This window comes from Monopterus albus, unplaced genomic scaffold, assembly GCF_001952655.1.
Source record: "Monopterus albus unplaced genomic scaffold, M_albus_1.0 scaffold4.1, whole genome shotgun sequence".
Lineage (NCBI taxonomy): Eukaryota > Metazoa > Chordata > Actinopteri > Synbranchiformes > Synbranchidae > Monopterus > Monopterus albus.
In genome coordinates, this window is record NW_018127884.1 from 4,536,487 (window position 1) to 4,557,031 (window position 20,545).

General features: G+C 39.8%; 1 protein-coding gene across 1 annotated transcript in view; it reads left to right on the forward strand.

Annotated features, from left to right (window-relative positions):
* The first annotated feature begins 6,260 nt into the window (after positions 1–6,260).
* sox6 (SRY-box transcription factor 6) overlaps positions 6,261–20,545 on the forward strand; it is a 139,010-nt gene continuing 124,725 nt past the window's right edge. Inside the window, exon 1 of the mRNA XM_020607245.1 lies at positions 6,261–7,335. The gene's annotated coding sequence lies outside the window, so the exon portion shown is untranslated. The remainder of the gene's footprint in view (positions 7,336–20,545) is intronic.

The following is a 20,545-nucleotide window of genomic DNA, read 5'->3' on the forward strand; positions in this document are numbered from 1 at the left end:
ATAATTTCCTGATATTTAAAGGAGAATTCATTTACATTATCTATGACCTTTTGTCCTCCTGTGTTAAGTTGTGGCAAAGATTCCTTTGTCTTATAATTGAATTAAGTCAAAGTTGACATTGGCCCAGATCCACCCTGGGCAGGTTGCCAGTCTATCACAGGGCTGACACTGCGAGACAGACAACCACTCACATTCACTCCTACGGGCAATTTAGAATCTCCAGTCAACCTAAGCTGCATGTCTTTGGGCTGTGGGAGGAAGCCAGAGTACCCAGGGAACCTGCAAACTTTGCTGCAGAAAGGCCCCAGGTTTGAACCCAGAATTTTGTTGCTGTGAGGCACCAGCGCTCACCGCCACACCGCTGTGCTGCCCACCTCCAAAACAGCAGTTAACAAAATAATCTCACAAGCTCACTTGGAGCACATCAACTTCGCTTGTCATCGTGATGGACCACCAGTGCAGAAGCAGGACAGTGTTGCCTTGCACAAATTCCAGATTTGTGTCTTTCTTTTCCTGCTGCTTATTATTAGGGATTTGGTTGTGTATGCAAATATAGTTGAAACTGTTCAAATGCAATCGAAAGATTTAGGATTTATTATTCTTACTGTGAATGGGAAGTTAAACATTTATTGACCGTATCTTTATTCCAATCATGTACAGAGGAAAAGTACAAAATGTGCACTCATCATAGCTCCAAGATTCTCTTTGAACCTCCACATTGATTGCCTTCACCTATTAAACTCCATTCTATTATTTGAAAAGAGAGCCAAACTACGGCATGCTCAAAGGAGGTGAAGTTTCAATACAAAAAAGAGAGGCTTCTTGAAATGTTTCTTAAGTTCAAAGCTTTTCCATCTCAAAAGGGCATTTTTAATTCCATGTATTTTCAACCAGGAAGGTGGATACTAATAACTCTGGATTCTGAAGTACAGAAGCCATATCTTTAAATCATGAACCATGCCTCCTCTGCAATTGTAAAATAAACCTTGGAGGAATGTCTGTAATGAACTTCTGATTCAAAAAGAAAAGAATATGGGGCATATGGTTTTAAATAGAAGCAGAAATAGACGGTGCTCTTATTAACAAAACATGGAGTTTTAAACACAAATATTTATCTGGGTTCATTGTTTATCCTGAACCACCCTGGTACACTTGCTAACAGAATGTGATGCACACACTTTAATGGATACAGCACCCTCACCGTCCTTTGCTTCTCTGATAGGGAGCTATTGTTTTGCGGCTCCCTCCCAGGTGACATCTTTATCTTTAATTGGAGGGTAATTACTTTCACTCGTCTGCACCAGGGTGTGCTTTGAAAGCACCCGAGACAGAAGATGCTCCTCCCTCAGCGGCCACGTTCTCTCTCTGCCTCCATCTCTCCTCCAGGATTGGGGGCCCCTCAGTGCCTGCTGGCCCTGGTGGCTAGAAGACCTATCGCATCCTCAGTTTTGCTTATTTTGCAATAAAAATGGGATGTTTTTCCCTCCTCCTGCAAAAAATTCACCCAAGACTTTCCATTGAGGATTGTGGCATTTCCATGTATCGACGTTTGGCTGGTGGTTCATATACATTTGTTATTCTATGCTATGGACTTCAAAGGGAATGAAAGAGGGCCTATTATGCTAATTAGGTCCTGTTCTGTTAAACGCAATCAAGGCCTCCCACATTAATCCTTTACTAAATACTTACTCGCTTCAGAAATGCTTTTTTGGATGCAGGGAGACTATGCTATTACTTTACAGGGATGATTGTTAGAGAGTACTGTAGGTTTTGTACAGGTAAATAAAAGGTAATAAGTAAGTAGCAGTAAATAAACCTTTTAATCGTGAAAAGTAAAAGTGTTTATTGTCACTGTTTATACTGTAAATGTGCTTAGAATGACGATCAGGTTCAGGCTTTGACTTTAGTTGTGTTTTTTTATTTGCCAAGTCTGTGTTTGAACAGAGTAGCCTGTTGAGACCATGCTGAGGAATCTGACCTTGTTCTTAGGTCTATATTGTTCACTGCGGTGTACACTGCATTTGTAACAGATTCACACTTTTCCCTCAACAGGAGCAGAAAGAGCAATCCTACACTGATTCCCAGTGATACCTATTTCCATCACATAAATATTATTGTTACTCACCCTGAATGTCTGAGGATCAGACTACAGTGGGAACACAGCCGGCGAGCTCCTTTGCACACTGTGGGGATGCCGACTGTAGTCCAATTGTACAAATACAAAACCAAGGAAGCAGATGCAATAGGTGCTTTGATTTCAAAATAGTATTTTATGCTGTTTTATCATTTTCAGGCTCCACATATGGTACATTTTCTAATATATAAGAAATTGAATAGTGATTTGTTGAATAATTGAAGAGTTAGGAATCACTGAGTATTCTTTGCAGCATGCGTGCGAGCTATAAAAAGAACAGAGGGAAAGCTGAATTTCAGTCATGCTGCACCACACTCATCTAGCTATTTTCAGAAATTAAAACAATGCATTTGTAGAATATTCAAAGCCATTATTATTAGGTTTTACAATTGTGGTATCATTTGGGAGATGATACAAATGTAAAACTATTAGATACCGAATAAAATGTTTACTGATTTATTATATTAAATAGTAACAGAACACAATCTCTCCAATGCTGATTACATTAAACAATGAATCTCATGTTCCTTAAACGGAAGGCTTTTACAATACCTACAGCGAACTGAGCCCTTTGTACATAAAAGCAATTGCTTTGTAAATGAACCAAATGCCCCTGGGCCGCCTCTTTAATCTAGCAGCTCAGCGCACACATACACACTAAGATAAGTAAAATTTACTACATTCAGTGAGGTAAATGAAAAGGCTATGGATGCATCTTCATATCTACAGTACAATGTAATGCTGATGCATCAGTCTTTTTTAAATGCATCAGCAATAAATGAATACATATCTCTTTTCTGTTACATGAAACCCCAGAAATTTTCACCTACCCAGATACCCTGTCTCAAATAACAAGAGTGCAGGTTATGTATTCTGGAAAACCTACAGGTGAGTACCATATATTATTTGTCAAAGTGCATTCCTGGGTACTACACAGTAGATATTTTGTAGTACTGTTGGCACAGGGTGTGTGTTGGTGTTCTGGAAAGCTATATAATTAGAATTGGCATGTTATGCTCCTTATTTCAACATGATTAATCAATGGTTCTCTGTTAACTTGAAAGGAAATATTAGATCCTGACTAAACTTTGATTAAATCCAGAGTTATAAGTAAAAGATGTGGGTCAACTAATGAGAGCAGTGTCCCACTTTGCAAGTCCAGTTGGGAGGGAGACGATTTGCATGTATGCAAACAGTTTTTGAATTAATTGCATAACCTGGCATTCATTAATGACTAAGTTGTGGTGGTTTGGGGGATATCTGGCCTTTACAACTGGATCATATCAGTGGTTGTGACGACCGCCACAATGGTCTCATTGGTGGCAGTTCAGAGTCTTCACAGAGGTTTATACAGGGCTATGTTGTTTGTTCAGCAGCTTCTTGCAGGATGTCATTTATTTACACTTTTTGGAGAGCACAAAAAAAACCCCAATGCTTTTACATAACCTCCATTTATATTCAGGAACAACACATTTAAAATATAGACATACTGTATGAATTCTTCCATTTTCAAGTCACTAATTGTGCTCACTATCACAGGAGCAAATGCTGAAATGTTATTTTCCCCAGAATCCTCAACTGCCACTGTTGGAAGTATTTTCTTCTGGGTATCCTCATTTATTAACAATGCAGCAAGTATGTTATCCTGTTACAGAATGCCTATTGTTTGTTTATACACTAATTATAAATGCTTCATGAAAGAAGATATAGTTATTAAAGATGCTAATAAACACTTAAAAATGCTGTTATATCCATTTACAACTCTAGCTTAACGTGTTTATGCTGCTTATAAATACTAAACAGTTGGTTAAAATGAAAGGTTACGTTTAAAGGGGCTGCCATATCCTGTCACAAGTTAGCCTTAATTGACTTAATGTCGTACTCAAAGGTTTAAAGCAGAAGTTTCACAATCTTCTTCTTTTAGAATGTAGATATTTTTGAATGCTCACTGAGAATACTAATCACTGTAGTCCTAAGCATGAATCAGCCGCACACCTTTGAAACCTGCTCTGGCTGCACTGTAATCAAAGCAGCCCGCCTCATCCTCACTCACTGACTGGATGGTGTTCTCTAATTAACCATGCAGAACAGGAAAAGAACACATGTTAATTTAATGTAACAAAAATGTTGATTTTCATGCACTCTCCTTTTCAAATATTTATGGGCTAGACTTGAATTTCAAGATGCATCAAAGGCTCACAGGGTATGCAAATGTGTCTGCCTTACCCCCCAACAAGTTGGACCATCTGAGCTATAAAGAGGAAGCCATTGCATTCACCTTTGTAAAAATAGCAGCCTATTTGTGTTTTGAGAACTATCCAGTGTAAGCTGGCACCTGCTCAGCTGCACCCATAAGTCATCGTCTTTCACAGGTTGCAACTAAATGTCATGTTAGGAAACATGAGTCATATCTTGTTATCTAATGAGGATGAGATTGTCATTTTGCAGGCAGCAACAATGTCATTCAAAAGCAGCACGCTCGAGTGTTTGAAGGAAATTATTTTACTGCTAAGGTTCGATCTTTACAGTGAGGTTGTATCCAGGTGCAGAAGGCTTCGGGTCAAACCCCCTGGCCTTTCTTTATTACAGTCATTTGATTTTTGCGGAGGATGTCTCTAGGTGTTTCCCGCAGTGTCCAAAAGGTGGCGCATGAGACGCGTCAAACACACCTTTCATTCCGGGTGGTGAAAGAAAAGTCCGCTCCTTAGGAGATTTACTCAGAGGAAATGTCACATATGGATAAATATGCATGGATCTGAAAAATACAGTGTCAGATTGTTAAAGAATTGTTTGTAACATACGACGTGTTTCACTGTGGATGAGCTGAAGCACTGTAGTAACAGGTAGGCCTTTTTACATTCCTGTACTTTTATATTGTTCAATCTTAGGAGACGCAGAACTACAGAAAAAGTTTCTCCCGCAAAGGTGAGTCTTTCCCTTCTCTCTGTCCTTCCCTTCATTTTTTCTTCACGTATACTTTAGCAGGAAAATGGACATTCACACACCTTAGAATTTGCAGCCCCGTGCACGACAAGAAAAAGAAATAATAGAGACTTAATTGATGCGTAAAAGCAGGCGAGCGGCTGAACTGTGATGCTCCTTGATGGAGATGTGGCGCATTTTATTTCACCTTGAACAAAAAAAAAAAAAAACAGGAAAGTGAGGCGCACAGGAGTCTGAGCCGATGCGATGCTGTGGATGACTTGTGTAGTCAGTTCTCTCTCCTCTTCTCTCTTTCTGTCACTCTCCCCCTCTCTCTGTCTCACTTTCTATGCTTCTCCTCCCTCTTTGAGCTCTGTGTGACTCTGCAGTTAACAATCAGAATTTCCTCTTGCTGTCTCCTGTCTTTGTAAGTAACTTTCTAATTTCTATTATGTGATACATGATAGTTTATTGTCATGACACTTGCATGTTGAATAACAGGCTGACAGTGGATGAGTGACTCGTCAGACTCGTGTTCTGTTTTCTGCTTTTCACTAAACGCTGCTGTTGATTTATAGATTAGGCTACAACTTTTTCCGTCCGTCTTTTTTTTTTTGGTGCTTTTCCGAAATGTATACGATTCTATTTTAATTTCTTTAGTGTGGGCCTCCTTCAAGCTCAGCTGATAATTTAAAACATATGCTCAGGCATTACAGACAAATGTGTTATTGTAAAGGCTGCTATTTTGGCAAGTGATTGCAAACTGTGGGTTGCCAGGGTCAGCTACTGGATCTTTGCTCCAGGGCTTTTTCCCAGATCTGCATCAAAACAATAATTAGGGTTTTTTTAAATGAATGACATCGGTCTAAAATAATATTGACCGAGTATGCATTAACATATTGATGTAAAATATTGATAATTTTAGTTATAAAACCCCATAGGATATTACACAAAAACTAGAAAAAGAGAATGTACTAGTCTAGGAAAGTTACAAGTTAAAATCTATTGCCAGAAAATAATATTTTCTCTCGTACCATTGCCATATTTATTTTTAACAGTTACACACTAATCATTTTTATTTCTAAAATCTCTCTGTTAACTTAAATTGTATGACTCTCAAACCTGATTATATCATATTTTGTCACGTTCTTTAAATGACTTCATTATAACAATAAATACACGATGTAAAAATACTAAAATTATGATTAAGCCCTTTGCTTAAGGAGAAGAATGTATATGTTGAACGCGTGTTTTATAGGACTGTTTGTCCAAAGAGTCATTTTGAATTCAGACATTCTGAATATGACTTCCTGTCCATGAAATGTGTAATATCTAAGGAGAAGATGGAGACGTCTGGGTGGCGTGTCAATCAAAATATCTCGTTTCTTATGCGATTACAGATCTAATGTTAGTGTATTGTTGGCGCTGATTTCATTTATCCAAATAAATGCTTTGGTATCACACAAATCCAGACTAGTCCCTGAGCGTTTTAGCCTCTTCCAGTGTTTCTCTGACTTGCTCTCATTAACTTATAGAAGCTGCATGAGTTTCCCTTTAAAGACTTTGTGATGTTGAGACAATTTCACTTAAGATGGAGAAGTCAGTCCGTTATTTGTCTTCTAGCAAAATAAAATTCAGTAGCACTAAAGGAAAAGTGCAGCGTTCTTAGAGAGGACAAACTCGCCCTTAACTTTACAGTTGCTTTTGCCTTTAAGTGATGTTCATTTAAGTAAGCTTATTAAACTGCGGACAACCATCCTCCTGTCTCCACTTTTATTTCGCCACAACTCTCTCTCTCTCTCCCTCTCTCTCTCTCTCTCTCTCTCTCTCTCTCTCTCTCTCTCTCTCGCATCTCTTGTCTGGGAGGAGGAGGGGGAGTCCTGCCTCTTTGCCTTCCTCAGATCAATGCCCTGGCCACTCACTTTCTGATGTTGCACGACGGGAAATGCTTTGAATACTTGCGACATGGCTGCGCGCATTGATTGCCAAGATTGACAGCAGCTCTACCCATCGTCTTCTCTTGTCTGTGTGAGTGTGTGAGAGAGAGAGAGTAAGATAAAGAACAGATAGGCGAACAACAAAAGGTACTGGTAGTTTTGGACAGCTGAACTTCACAGAGTGTACACGGGATCCCCTCATATGGCCCCGTGTGAGTAGACTTAAGTTTTCACTCAACAGACAGCTCAGAGATCATTTTCTATAAAGTACTGTCGAGTCAAGTAGTCTTTACGCACGGAAAAGGACGCACAATTATCTTCTCCAAGCCTCGGATCATCAAGGTAAACAACACGTTTGCTGTACTTTACCACATGCTTTAGGTTGTCTTGATATTTTCACCCTGTGTTTGCTGATTCCTGAAAGTCGAAAGCGCTGTTAGTGAAACGTCCCGACACAGTGCGCGCGTTTCATTTTAACGCAACGTTCAGAAAGTACTTTAAGTGTTAAGCCTGTAAAGATTCGCGTATTTTGTAGCGGGGAGAATGAATGTCAAACTTTAATTATCGCGATTATTTGATGCGTCGCTTTCACCAAAGCAAACCAAGTGCACGCGAAACCAGTGCTGGCTCGGAGGCGCTCGCATTCACCTCGGAATCGGCAAATCGGCGCTGTATTGAACACTCAACTTTACCAAAACTAAACTTTGAAACAACCCGAGTCTCCGTCTGAGGTTTAGAAATCACCTTTTGTTTCTTTGTTTATTTCAGCAGCGTCAAGCCGTGCGAGCGGACACAGGCTGCGCAGCTGTGGCTGCAGCCTCAAGATCAACCCGGGCAGCTGCCACTGATAACATTTTCGCTAATAATCGTAAAAATGGCCCATTCTTACAGAAGTGGCGAACATTTTGAGGTTGACAACGCTTTGGTGTTTGTGTTTACATGTCCCATAACTTTCTTCTGCTGGTGGCAGTTTCGCTTTTGTCCACAAAGTGGTACCATTCATTGACAATGACGTGCGCCCTGGTAGGTTTCTGTCTCTGCATGTGAGGTGAACACGTTAATTTGAAGCTTTCGTTCATGTCTGATTATACCTTTATGCATCCCAAGACGCTTCGACCCCCAAACTGCCTCTGTCGTCTGTAGATCTTTGTGTAATTATTTAATGCAAGAAACTGTGAGTTTCTGGCCCCCGTGCAGCCTGGGAATGTGCTCTTCCTTAACTTTCTCGGGAGGTCAGGGGAATTGACCTCTAAAGAATGCATAAGCCATAAATTAAATTCAACAATCACAAGGCTTGTCCATGTAGAGAAGATGTACTTGAACAGACAGTTTTCCATTTAAGCCGAGGGCTGTGACGCTCGGCACTCCGGACTGAACACACAGAAGTTCTCTTGTGAAAAGTGCAAATGTGCTTAATTGTTTTCGTGCCTTTTATCCGGTTGTTGCTGCGATACAATTCCAAACACTAATCATCGGGTCTTTAAATAGAATCATTCTCTACAGATATTATTAGAGTATAATATAAATTTTGCTCATTTTATTTAATTGAAAACTTACTTAACATTTTGGACACACCGTTCATTAGGAAATATTTATAGTGCACAGACCTTGTAATGAATTACCAGATTCATCATAAAGGGAGGATTAAGTCAAATATCACTGATAGAGAATGACACTGCAGCGCGGGCATGGCCCTTAGTTTTAAGATGTTTTCCAAAATTAGACAAACTCCCTGTGTACAAAAACAAGCCTTATGAAACTGTGTGACAGCAATTTAATAATAGAATCAACAACGACAACAATGTGAACCTTTTCTAATTTACTGACTGTCTTGTGATTTTTAAACACTGATCATATACTGTACGTTTTTTGACCAAACAAAAACCCACCTGTGGATAATTTATGGAAACACAATTACTTCTCCCCTGTTCTTTGTTAAAAACCCCTCGATTAAATATAAGTTCCTGAGTAATTCACTACTGTGAAAAAAGAAGAACAGCCACGTTTTTGTTCGGTCCGGTGTAAAGTTTTGCTTTAGTTTCGAACAGTTGCACTAACTGTGACTGTGAACGTAGGTTTCCTCATAAGGTAAGGCGGTTATGGAGACCAAACACGAGTCCAAATGGCACATTTATAATTAGACTGGCCATTCAGCACATTGTTCTGATTGCTATACAGGGACACTGGGCTCTGTCTGTGTGAGAGTTTGTCTCTGACGGCTGGTGCAGCTCAGCGTGTCGCTCACCAAAGAGCCAGAGAGGAGAGAGTGCAAAGCGCCGTTGCAGCCCTTTGATGCCAAGGAACCGCACTCGTCTCTTATTTAACATCTCTCATCTAGTTTTGCACCGAGATCTACCGGCATCTTAATTAAACCACCTTCTTCCTTTTTACACATCTCCGCAGCTGTTACATACTACTTCAATGTGTATTTTAATAACAGAAGAAACGTTGTGTTGACGTATTTTTTAGCAGTGTGAGCCCCTCAGAAATGTCTTCTGTTTTATCAGTATTACTTGGGGAAAATGTGCTTTTCTTTCGCAGCAATTTACAAGCGATTTAAGAATGAACAAAAAACCAAAGATTGGCAAATTGCTAATTGACACTTTATAGAACAGCAAGGAAACACCATCATATTTGTCATATTTCATTCTGAGTGGCCTTGCACATCTTCTGTATTTTTAAGAACTTATCTGCTGGTGGATCTCGGTGTGACTTGAGCTTTTTGCAGGACTGATAAAGGTAGCAATTCACACCTGGACTAAGAATAAAATTTAGACTGGCTGAGGTTGGTGTGCCTGTACAGTAAATTCAGAGATTTTAGGACTTTCATTTTGGCATGAAGGGAGAAGCCACCTGGCTCACTTGTCTAAACATATCCTGCTCTCTGTCCAAGTCCAATGTCTCCCCTGTAGCAAGAGCAACTTTGCTGCTGAGAATCTTTCATTATTATATGCTGCAATTAGAGCTGTTTTATAGTTTACTATTAGTTTGATTGTGTGAAAGAGAAATGCTGTGAATGATCACCATCTCAAAATGTGTTTGGACATGAACAGAACATACTAGTGACTCTAACTGTCCTCCTCATTGTCTCCAGGTAAGATTTGTTTAAACTAAGCTCTTGTGCCAACAGTAGTAGGAGCAAAAAAATTTAAAAAAATCAGGACAGACACAGGGAGAGAGGAGGGAGAGAAATAAGGAGTGAAAGGGAGAGGATGGAGACAGAAAAGTGCTTCATGTGACATTGTTTTTCTCTGTCTTACTCCCTATATTTGTACATTATGCTTTTGGTTGATGCTATTAACACAAAAGGTAATTTTGAGTTTACTGCAGATGTTGCTTACTGGGAATTTGAGTTTGACTCAACTCAAAAGAAACAAAACCAGAGCAGATGTACCAGTAGTGATATATATTAGTCACTGTAGAGTGTATAGTATTTGCTGATATTTATTGTTAAACCACATAGTGATGCAAATGAAGGTGTTGGTTTGAGTAGGCTCCATTTTACGGCCTTGCTCTTCGACTAACAGTTTTACCCGGAGTGCCTTCCCCTGCAAAGAAGCCTTTTCTAATGATATTACAACCAATTCCAGCTTTTGATAAGCTGATTTCACAGTTGGAGGAAGAAAAAAAGCATTCTTGTATTGATATAATAGTGATGTGTTGTCATTTGCAGATAGATCAATGTTAAAAACAAAATTAATAACATGTAAAAGTAGTGTGTGTGATTTATTTCATACAAAGCTGTAAAGAGACTGAACTAGTCTCTCCAGCTCCTGATATTTTGAGTTCTTCATTGCAAAAGTGTCGCTGTTTTATTGCTCTAGTGTGTGTGTCTGTGTGTGTGTGTGCGTGCGCGCACCCTGTATGCTTTGATATGTGCATGCATGAGCGGTACTTTCCATCCCAGATATTTTGAGAAAACGTCTTCACTTCTGACACTGATAAACACTACCGTTGATTTTGATTTGAAATGTCAAAATCCAAAAAGCCGCTGTGTTGCTCCAGAGTAAATGTCATTTACCGTAGACTGCATAAGTGTGACCTTACATTTTATATTATCTCTCTATATATACTGTGTTTTGCAGAAAGAGCTATTTTGTTCAGAGTGACAGGGCACTGCTAGGATGTGGGCAGGGAGCACAAAGCTATAGAAGAGGGGGGCGGCTGAGCGGTGCACAGGTACTAGTGGAGGTAACACCTGAGACCTGATGACAAACAAGATGAGAGGAGGTAAACAACAGCAGGCCTGGTAAAGGCAGAGGAGGGAGGCAGCAGAAGGGTAGAGGGCTGCAGGAGATAATAAATGTGGCAGCACATGTTGTGACATCTGTCTTTCTAAGTGTTATCTAATTTGCTGTAGAACATTTCAACAATGATCGAAACTGATGGCTATATGTCATAGCGTTTTTTATATATATATTAAATATAATTTGGCCCCTTTAACAAGTAGTTTCTGACAACTTAGTAACATGTCACTTCTGTCATGATCTGTCTTAATGTTCAGGACGTTGGTTTGCTGTTGGACAGTATTGTGTATAATAAATGCAAGCATATCGTGACAGGGAGCTCATCCTCCTCTGTGCACCCAAGCAGCAGTTGGTAGGGTAGACTGTGTTTTTGATGTGCTTCAAGGCATAAAGAAAGTAGGTACAGATGCCTTCTGCTTGGACAAAATGAGTTGGTGCTTATACAGATATTGTGGCTTCTCTCTGTCTGTGCTGTTGTCACTTCTCATAAAGGAGAAATACTGATAAAATCACTGGCCAGCTGGGTCATCAAGAGCAGGCAGTTGGGGCATCACCTCCACGAAGACACATATCAAATGAAAAGCTGTGTGAATGTGAAGCCAGATAAATTAATGTGATACAGTGTAAAACACCAATGAAAACAGCTGTTTGAAAAAAAGAAACGTGAGCTTTTACATTAAGAATACCGTCCATTATAGGATGTTAATTTCCCACAATCTGTCTGAGGGCATTCTTCAGTTCATATTTCTTCTTGACCCCAGGATCATCATCGTCAGTGATCAAACTTGATCGCATGTTATTCTTTGCTCAGAACCCGATAATGTACCATCTCCATGAACGTGCACCAACACTTACTGAACATGGACAAAGACGGGAAGTTTTTTTCCGCTCTGTTAGATCTACATGTCCCTCTGACTGCTGTAAGTGAGCAGTATTGCTGACATTAAAGGATTACAGATGAAAAAAATCTAAATATGTGTATCTTCACAGGAGCTGTGTAATTGCACAAGTAACCTAAGTGGCTCATTTTGATCTGTATCATTCACTCTCCCACTGAATCTGTTTTTCTCAAAGTAATTGGACATTTTCTTTTAGTCCATAGCATAGTTGTGCATAATTAACGTTGACTTCAAGATGCAACATGCAACAGCGTAAATAGCCTCTGCTGATTTTTTTTTAAATCACACATTAATATGTAGAATTAATTGAAAGGACCTTGGTGGCAGCATCTCTCTGACACAGGTCTGGGACCGTAATCAGGTGGAGGAATTAATCGGGCTCATTGTTTTTTATGAATCAGATGAAGATTTGTACAGTGGCTGTGTGAAGATGGTTGCATTATTTCCATATCAAAGAGGCACACAGTGCAGCCGGGCAGTAATTAAAATGTGGTGGATTGCGGAGTCCCTGCGTATGTGTGCACCCACACACACAATTTCTCCCTCTCACACACAGGCACAGGGACACATGTACATACTGTATCCAGAATGTTCATAGACATACGCACAGCATATGGGCCGTGCGTATGTCTGAAAACTGGCTGAAGGCTGAAAACTGCCAGGTTGTGTGAAAAGAGTGCAGGTGGTTGGAGCTGATGTTCCTTTTGCAGACATTTAAGTATTGAATCCATAGCAAGTTTAAAAAATGGTTTGTTTTCTTTCTTCCTTTTTTCATGGCAACCATTTTGGCAGCTACAGTCTGAGAGAGTCATACATTAATTTTGTTTTCACTTTGGCTCAGTAACAGCTTTCACTGACTGCAGTCACACTAGCAATTCTTTTTGGTCAAAAAGGAAAACGTGTATTTAGCAGTCTATCAACTTTTCATAAATAGAAATGTACATGTATATGTGACCTTGCTGTAGAATGCTGGGATTATTAAAGAAGAGACAAAGAAGCTGTGCTATTTTGCCCTGAATGATTTCTGTCCTCATAGAATTGGAGAAGCTCTGAAGACTCGAGATTGTGTCTTGTGAGTGTACAAGGGAAAAGAGATTAGTGTAATATGGGCTTTTGAGCTGCTCACACACAAAAGCATCACAACAAGCCTTTTCCTTGTGACCCCCCCCAATTGTGTTTGGATCAGTCTTCCCATGGGTGAGCCATTGCCTCGGAGGAAGTGTTAAAACACTCTATGAAAATATCACTTGAGCCAGCACAGGCAGCTGTGACACTGAAAGTATAATGTTAAAGAAGGCCTTAAAAGCCTCACCGTCTAATAATGAAGAAGTCAAAGTTCTTTTTAAATAAAAACCCTCCTTAGTTATTTCAACATGAGTCACAAGATTGTAATCAATTACCCATTGTGATTGAAAATATAATCGATCCAATTTGGCAAAGTGTATGTATGCCATAGGCTACACTCACTAAAAGCTGAATGAATAAATGTTACCCAGCTGGCTTGCTATCTGCAAGCTTGATCTGACATGAGATGCAAAATATACTCCATAAGCCAGCCAGTGGCTTTTTCTAACCCTGAGGTTCAGCCTTCAGGATGCTGGAAGTCATTTTATTGGCATACAAATGTTTTCAGATCAGATTGGCAGCTTCGTTTCTGTGAGCATATTTGCATGTGCACTCATATGTAGTGTCTATGCAGGGCATATGTGCACACTCGTGAAAAATGTCTGATTTGAACATATGATACTACATGCTGTCTTCTTCTGCGTGCACTGAAGTGACATGGCCATGACGAGCAATGTGTCACTTCGATTCATGGTGCAAATACTTGGCTTCTCCAGTTTGTTTGACAAGTGAGTCAAGTCAAGTAAGTAGAGGACAAAAGACCCAACTTCATCAAGAAAACCTTCACCATGTAATTACATAAATGCATAAAGAATCTAAGGCACCGTATGTTGCATATTTACACATTTGTATGCAGATGAATACATTACTTCAGCTTTACCTTGTTGATTTCATTACATTTTTAACAAGACAAGCCTCATTTGATCTTTGCTGCCGCTGAATTTCAAGCTCTCCAGATATTGTAAGTCAGCTTTCTTGGATGGAAACATATACTGATCAACCACTTGCATCATGGAGCAGCTACTGTGACATCTAAAATAGGCGAGGACGTTTCTGAAAAGGCAATATATAGGGCCAAAAATCTGATTACCAACCATTTTTCTTGTGGAAAATGCTACTGTACAATGCCAAAAATAAATTAAAGTGACAGAAAAGGAGGGTGGTGGAATAGATGGAATGGGTGTGCTGGCTAAAGTACTGATGAGGCTGACCATAGCATCGCTTCTTGCCCAGTTCTTTTGTTTCCTCGCTGAATGATTTCTTTTTACACTGACTTCAGTGTGTTAGAACCCTTTGCTCTTAATATGCATTATGAGAGAATGGCTTCAGCAGACGCAACCACAAACTTTCTCTTGGGCTCTGTCTTTGTTATTTGTTTTCTCTCACCCTCCGAGTAAAGGGAGGGGGTGTTTAGGCCCTGTAGGTGAAAAGATGGGCTAAGAGTAGATCCACTCACCCCAACCGGTCGAGGCAGAAGGCTGCCCACCAAGAGCCGGGGTCTGTCGGAGGTTTCTTCCGTTAAAGGGAGTTTTTCCTCCCCACTGTCGCCAAGTGCTTGGTCAAGGGGGATTTGTTGGGTTTTCCCTATGTAATAATATTGATAACAGTAAGGTCTAGACCTTACTTTGTAAAGTGCCCTGAGATGACTTTTGTTGTGATTTGGGGCTATACAAATAAAATTTGATTTGATTTGATCTTTGGAGCCTTCCTGAGCATTTCTTTCATTTCTTTTCTGAGACTATAATGACGTTAATAGTTATGTTGATTCAGAGCTCTCAGATGATGTGCAAGTCGATCAAACCCAGTTTCTTTAGTTTAAGAAATTTCTTTTTCTCCTGATCCACATAAGGAATTGGGAGACTCTTCACTATTTCAAGGTGGTCAAGAATATGTACTGTATTGGTGGTGAAAGGGATGTAGCAGATGAATTTTCCACTTCATTTGTTTCCAGATCGCACAGTTTCCAGCCGTCACCAGCACTAGTGTGTGGTAACTGCAGGAAAACCTGATTAATCACTCTGTCTACTTGTACCATAGTACAACCAAAACCATAACACAGATTAAAATTCAGGGAAAAAAATCAACTTTGAACTAAACCATCAGGGGGAAAAAAAATCTAACTTGAATTAACAATAATCTGCTTGTTCTTTTAGGGTCAGTGAAATAATGCTCTTACTTTAGAAACAACTGTTGAAAGCAGTGGAAACATCTTGTTCAGTCTGTAATTGCACCTAAGAAATATTCATCTAGCTCAGCTGCACATAATGTATATAAGCAAAGTGCAGCTATAGTGAGGAAAGTCCAGAAGGCCAGAGTCAGAGCTCGAAGAATAAAGTCAGCAAAAGAACCGACTGCAATAATCACTTTCTTGAATGAGACTAAAAATGAGAAATCTGCTGAAATGATAGAGAAAGCCTGTGGTTTGGCCCATGCAGTTAATTTCCCATGAGCCTCTTTGACAATCCGAAGGGATAGACACTCTAGCACACGCCACCCACCCACATACAGTGCACATACACACACACAGAGCGCTGTTTCTGCCAGGCATTATGGGTGTACAAACCTCTGGGAGAAGGATGGTCCGAGGTAGGATGACTGACAGGAGGTGGGTGCGGACTAGACTGAGGAGAGCCAGACAAAGATGGGAGGGGCTGTCCTGTCTGAGAAACAGTAACGCTCTTTCTTTTTCCACTTGACAGGATGCCTGTAAAATGTACAAAAACATTTCTGGGACTGAGGAGAGTGAACAAGGATTAATGAGCAAATATATTATTATTATTTGCTTTTGCTGGAATCTTATAAAACCACAAATTACTCTAAATATACACAAATGACTTAAAACCCCTCTCTCCTATATTCTGTTCATATACAACTAATTTGAATAGTTTAGGCTCGCTGTCAAAGCTTGTTCACAGTTAACGTTCTTACACTGCAGTGTAAAGTCTGATCCAGGAGGTGAAACTGGACAGTCAGACACATGACTGCTAGGCTGGAAACTGGGGTTTACGTCCCACCAGAGTTGACTTTTTTTAGTATTTATCATGTTCACAATGTGTCTCTTAACCTTATTGAAGTATTTTAGCTGCCCCACCTAAACCATAATGTACAAACCAGTCTCACAGCCTAATAGATACGGTGTTCCACAATACAAAACAAACTAGCCTCACGATAGCGGCTCAAAGACTGTGACGCTGTGATGTACTTCTGACAGTGAAAAAAAAAGTTACATTTAAGCACAGAGCCTACATGGTTAGGGTTATGGAAAGTCCCTGGGTTCGGTTAAAATACCCTCAGATGCAAAGTACAACGTCACACGACATCGAACATGACCCTCAGTTTCTGGTTGTCTGCATGAATGGCAGGTGTTTGTTGGACCCATCCATCACAGCCACCACCTCCCTAGTGTTTTTAAATTTCCTATACTTCAAAACCATATGCCTTTAACAGCTACCAAATGTTAGCTTCCTGATCCACATGCCAGTCCAGTTGATGGCGGTAATGCACCATTTTGTTGTTTGCCAACTGCCATAAAACACCAAGAAGAAGAACATGAAGCAGGACACTGGACTGCAACACAATAAATGTTGCCAAGTCACAATTTTACAGCTGTTATTGTGACGCTACTACTACTGTGCATTTTATGCTGTGGTGCAACGTAACTATTCTACGTTTTCATGTGAGACTGGGCTGACTTTCCATGACCACACTGTATGAACATATCCATAAAAGAATACTTACTGTATTGCAAGGATGTATATTGTAGCAAAAAAAAAAAAGAGAAACACAACAAACGTCTTGCAGCAGTGAGTAATGTAAAGATCTCTTTATGTGATTAAAAAGCAGAAAAATTTCCAAAAAGACAGGGTTAAAACATGAATAAAAAATGGAATTTGATAACTTCCGATTTCCTGGAAAATGTGCAACTATATGCAAATTTATATCAACATAGATTTTACAAGAAACACATGGAATAGGGTTGTGTTTTTGTGTCAGTGAGGAGAAAGGCTTCATGTATTCGGCTAGAGGTGGGGTTGAGGGTGAACCGGGGAGGTACAGTGTTCCTCCTCATCTCAGCAGAGCTAAATTTATTGGTTACCATCTGCAGGGTGGAGGAGTTTGGGTTGTGGCCAGGCCAAAGAAAGGCTTCTAATTAAACAGTCATCATTATCAACCTGTGGTCAGTGATCATCATCCCCAACACTGCTTCTCCAAGATGAACGTGGAATCGCTGAGGCTTTTCTTGAAGCCCATGCTGGACTGAATTAGAATAAAAGAAATAGAGGAGAAAAGTGCTAGTGAGAATCCCCCCCCCCCATTTCTTGGCAGAACAGGCAGCATGAGGCCCTGTGCCATATCCACTCAGGTTTAAACAATTACCCAACATCAGAGAAACCAGTAGCCTCAGTGCTGGCACAACTGTCGTGCTTTTGACTGCTGTACTTCAGGCCATGGTTTCAGACATGGCCAAGTGTCATATGTAACCGGAGCTTTCGATAATTTCAATTAGTGTAAGAGGGTGTGCCTGCAGTATCTGTATCACTGCTGCTTGAGAAGCTTTCCTTTGAGGTTGACAGCCCCTTAATATAGTATTTCATGGTTTGATGTGTGAGTGACACAGAGGCGCTCCAAGAGGATGGCAAAATGGTTTATTAGGACCTAATTAGAGCCTTGTGATTAAAGGGGAAGTGACTGTGATTAGGAAACCTGCAGATGATGTGAAAACATGGATGAATATTCAGAGGAGAAAAGCATAGTATGCCTGAGTTTGTGTGTGTGTTTGCATATGTACACGCCTTTATAGAATATGTGAACACTACAGAGTCCAAGCTGCCTCAGAGCAGTCATGTTATGATAATGTCTTTACAGCAGATCATGACAGATAAACTTTACAACTTAAGCTATTAAGTAAAAACAGGTGCAAACGAATATGCTACTATAACGCTATAGCTAATATTTTTGGTGAATATATGTGCACTTATTGCATGCAGGAATTCAGAAATACTATGAGCAGTTCGCTTGCCCCAGGCATCATTAAAATAATGAAGATGACCTCAGTTTGTTGCTTGTTTTTTAAAATGGTTTCAGTCCAGCATATACAGTAAAAGCCATGCTGTGGACATTCACAGCCAATTGAACATGAAACCAAAAGGAATGTTCTGCAATGTTTTACTTCAGGAAGCTTATGGCACTTACAAAGAATCACACATTCTTGTGAACTTCAGAGTATGCGCTGTTTAATCAAAGCGATAAATGGTCTTATTATTATTAGTCTCCATCAATAGAGAGATTAACATTGGATTTTCTTTCTTTTCGCCTCACAAACTTTTAACTTTTTCAGCTATGTGATAGCTGCTGCCATTAGAAATCATTTATGGGAGTGTTCTGAGGGCAGGAGATTGTCAGCAGGGCCTTGCGATTTTACAATTTCACAACTGACTTCCTCCTTAAAATGACACTGGCTTACCTGCCTATTACTCCCTTTGATTTCTACAGTACATGCTTCTGCGCTCTGAGAGGTATTCATAATAAGCTTAAACTCCACTGGCTTCATTGCTAAAGGGTGCTTATCTCGCGGCTATTCAAGAGAAAGAAATGTAATATTTTTTCCAATTTCAACATTTTACTGTTAGACCACACTCTGCCCAAAACCATCCTGAGGAGGTTGTTGTGGAGAGCAGACATGTACACACATGGATATATGGACACATAGCTACGCACGAGCACAAGAACATGCTCACAAACACGTACACACTTTGTCCATAACTGTTCTTTAAAAACATTATTTTTGCCATTTAAAAACTGAAATTGTACAGCTGCAGAATTTTTACCTGGATGGAAGTCACACATTTCATCACATTTATTCATGTTTTATTCAGAATCCATTTTAACTTACATTCTAAAGGTTGTGGGAACCTGTCTACTAGTTGTATTTAAACGTCTTCCTGGCTCATTCAACTGAAATCTATGTTTGTTATATCCAGAAAAAAAAAATCCTGAAAAGTGTTTTTCTTTTATTGCATCGATCATGCTTGCAGCACTTACTTCATGTTTGGACATGCAGTTTAATCTATCTATATATTTCATTTTGTCCCAATGGAATGTTCAAAACCTACTCAGGTTCATAATTTATCCTCATATGTAATGTAAGATATACTTGAAAACTAGTTTGCGGTGAGTGGTAGTGGTCATGCTCTTTTGCTTGAACCAATGTCATGTTTTCTTGTAAAACAATGAGAAGCATGTGCTGAGCAAGTGGAAAAAAATCCATGGTAATCTTATATGATCACCATGTTTTACTAGACCCACCTGTCATGCTTTAAATATACTGTAGCTAAGATCAACATCATGGTAACATCATGTTACAATTGTGTGGACAGTCAGTTATAAGAATTTCTTCCTCCTGCTCTCCCGCTGCATTGTCATCTTCATTATTCACTCTGCAAAGATACCAGAAGGCGCTGTGCCTAAAACTAAAGGTCGCAAGCAGAAGCCAAGTAAACACATTCACAGAAAAGTGAACTACTAAAATTTAAGAACACGTTATCTGCAGGTGCAAAGTGTTTGTTTGAACTACACCTTTCTCCAGCAGTTAACAGTGTACAGTAGGTCTGTACCGTGCTCCCCAGCCCTCTGCCTGTAGCATCAGCCTGTGGAGTTTCTCAGTTTTACAGTTGCTTGTTCCATGCTCTAATGGGCTTCCAGGACATGATGGGCATATAATAACTGCTTGACAGTGTTTTTCTTACCACCTTCATCTTCTATTAAATGCACAATATGCCCAGGAACATGGCATATATGGTACATGTTGTGATGTCATTTGTTATTGCTGGATATGTGAACCAGTACATTTTGGATTATTTTCCATAATGTCCTGTGCAGGGTGCATTATGTCACAAAGGCTATGTTGTAGTTAGAGTAAATGTTCACTCTGTCCCTCTCTCCCTTGATCTGTGCATTGCTCCACCACCTTCTGTGCTTTCAGTTCAGACTGCAGTTTTACTTTATGCCCAATTCCTTTCCTTGCAATCAATGGACAACAAGCCTATAGGATACCATACATACTGTAATGTGAAAATATTAATGTATTAAAAAGTGTGCAGACCGATGGCCAAGAATATTATTGAGAGTCAAGTTTTTTCACCCACGCAATTTGAGTATGTACAAAATTGCGTGGACATATTGGTGGTACTATAATGTTAAAGTTGCATTTCTTTAATTATGGTCTTCCTTTGCTGAGCAATTGGGAGTCCAGCACTGCTTTTGTTCAATGCAGTATGACAT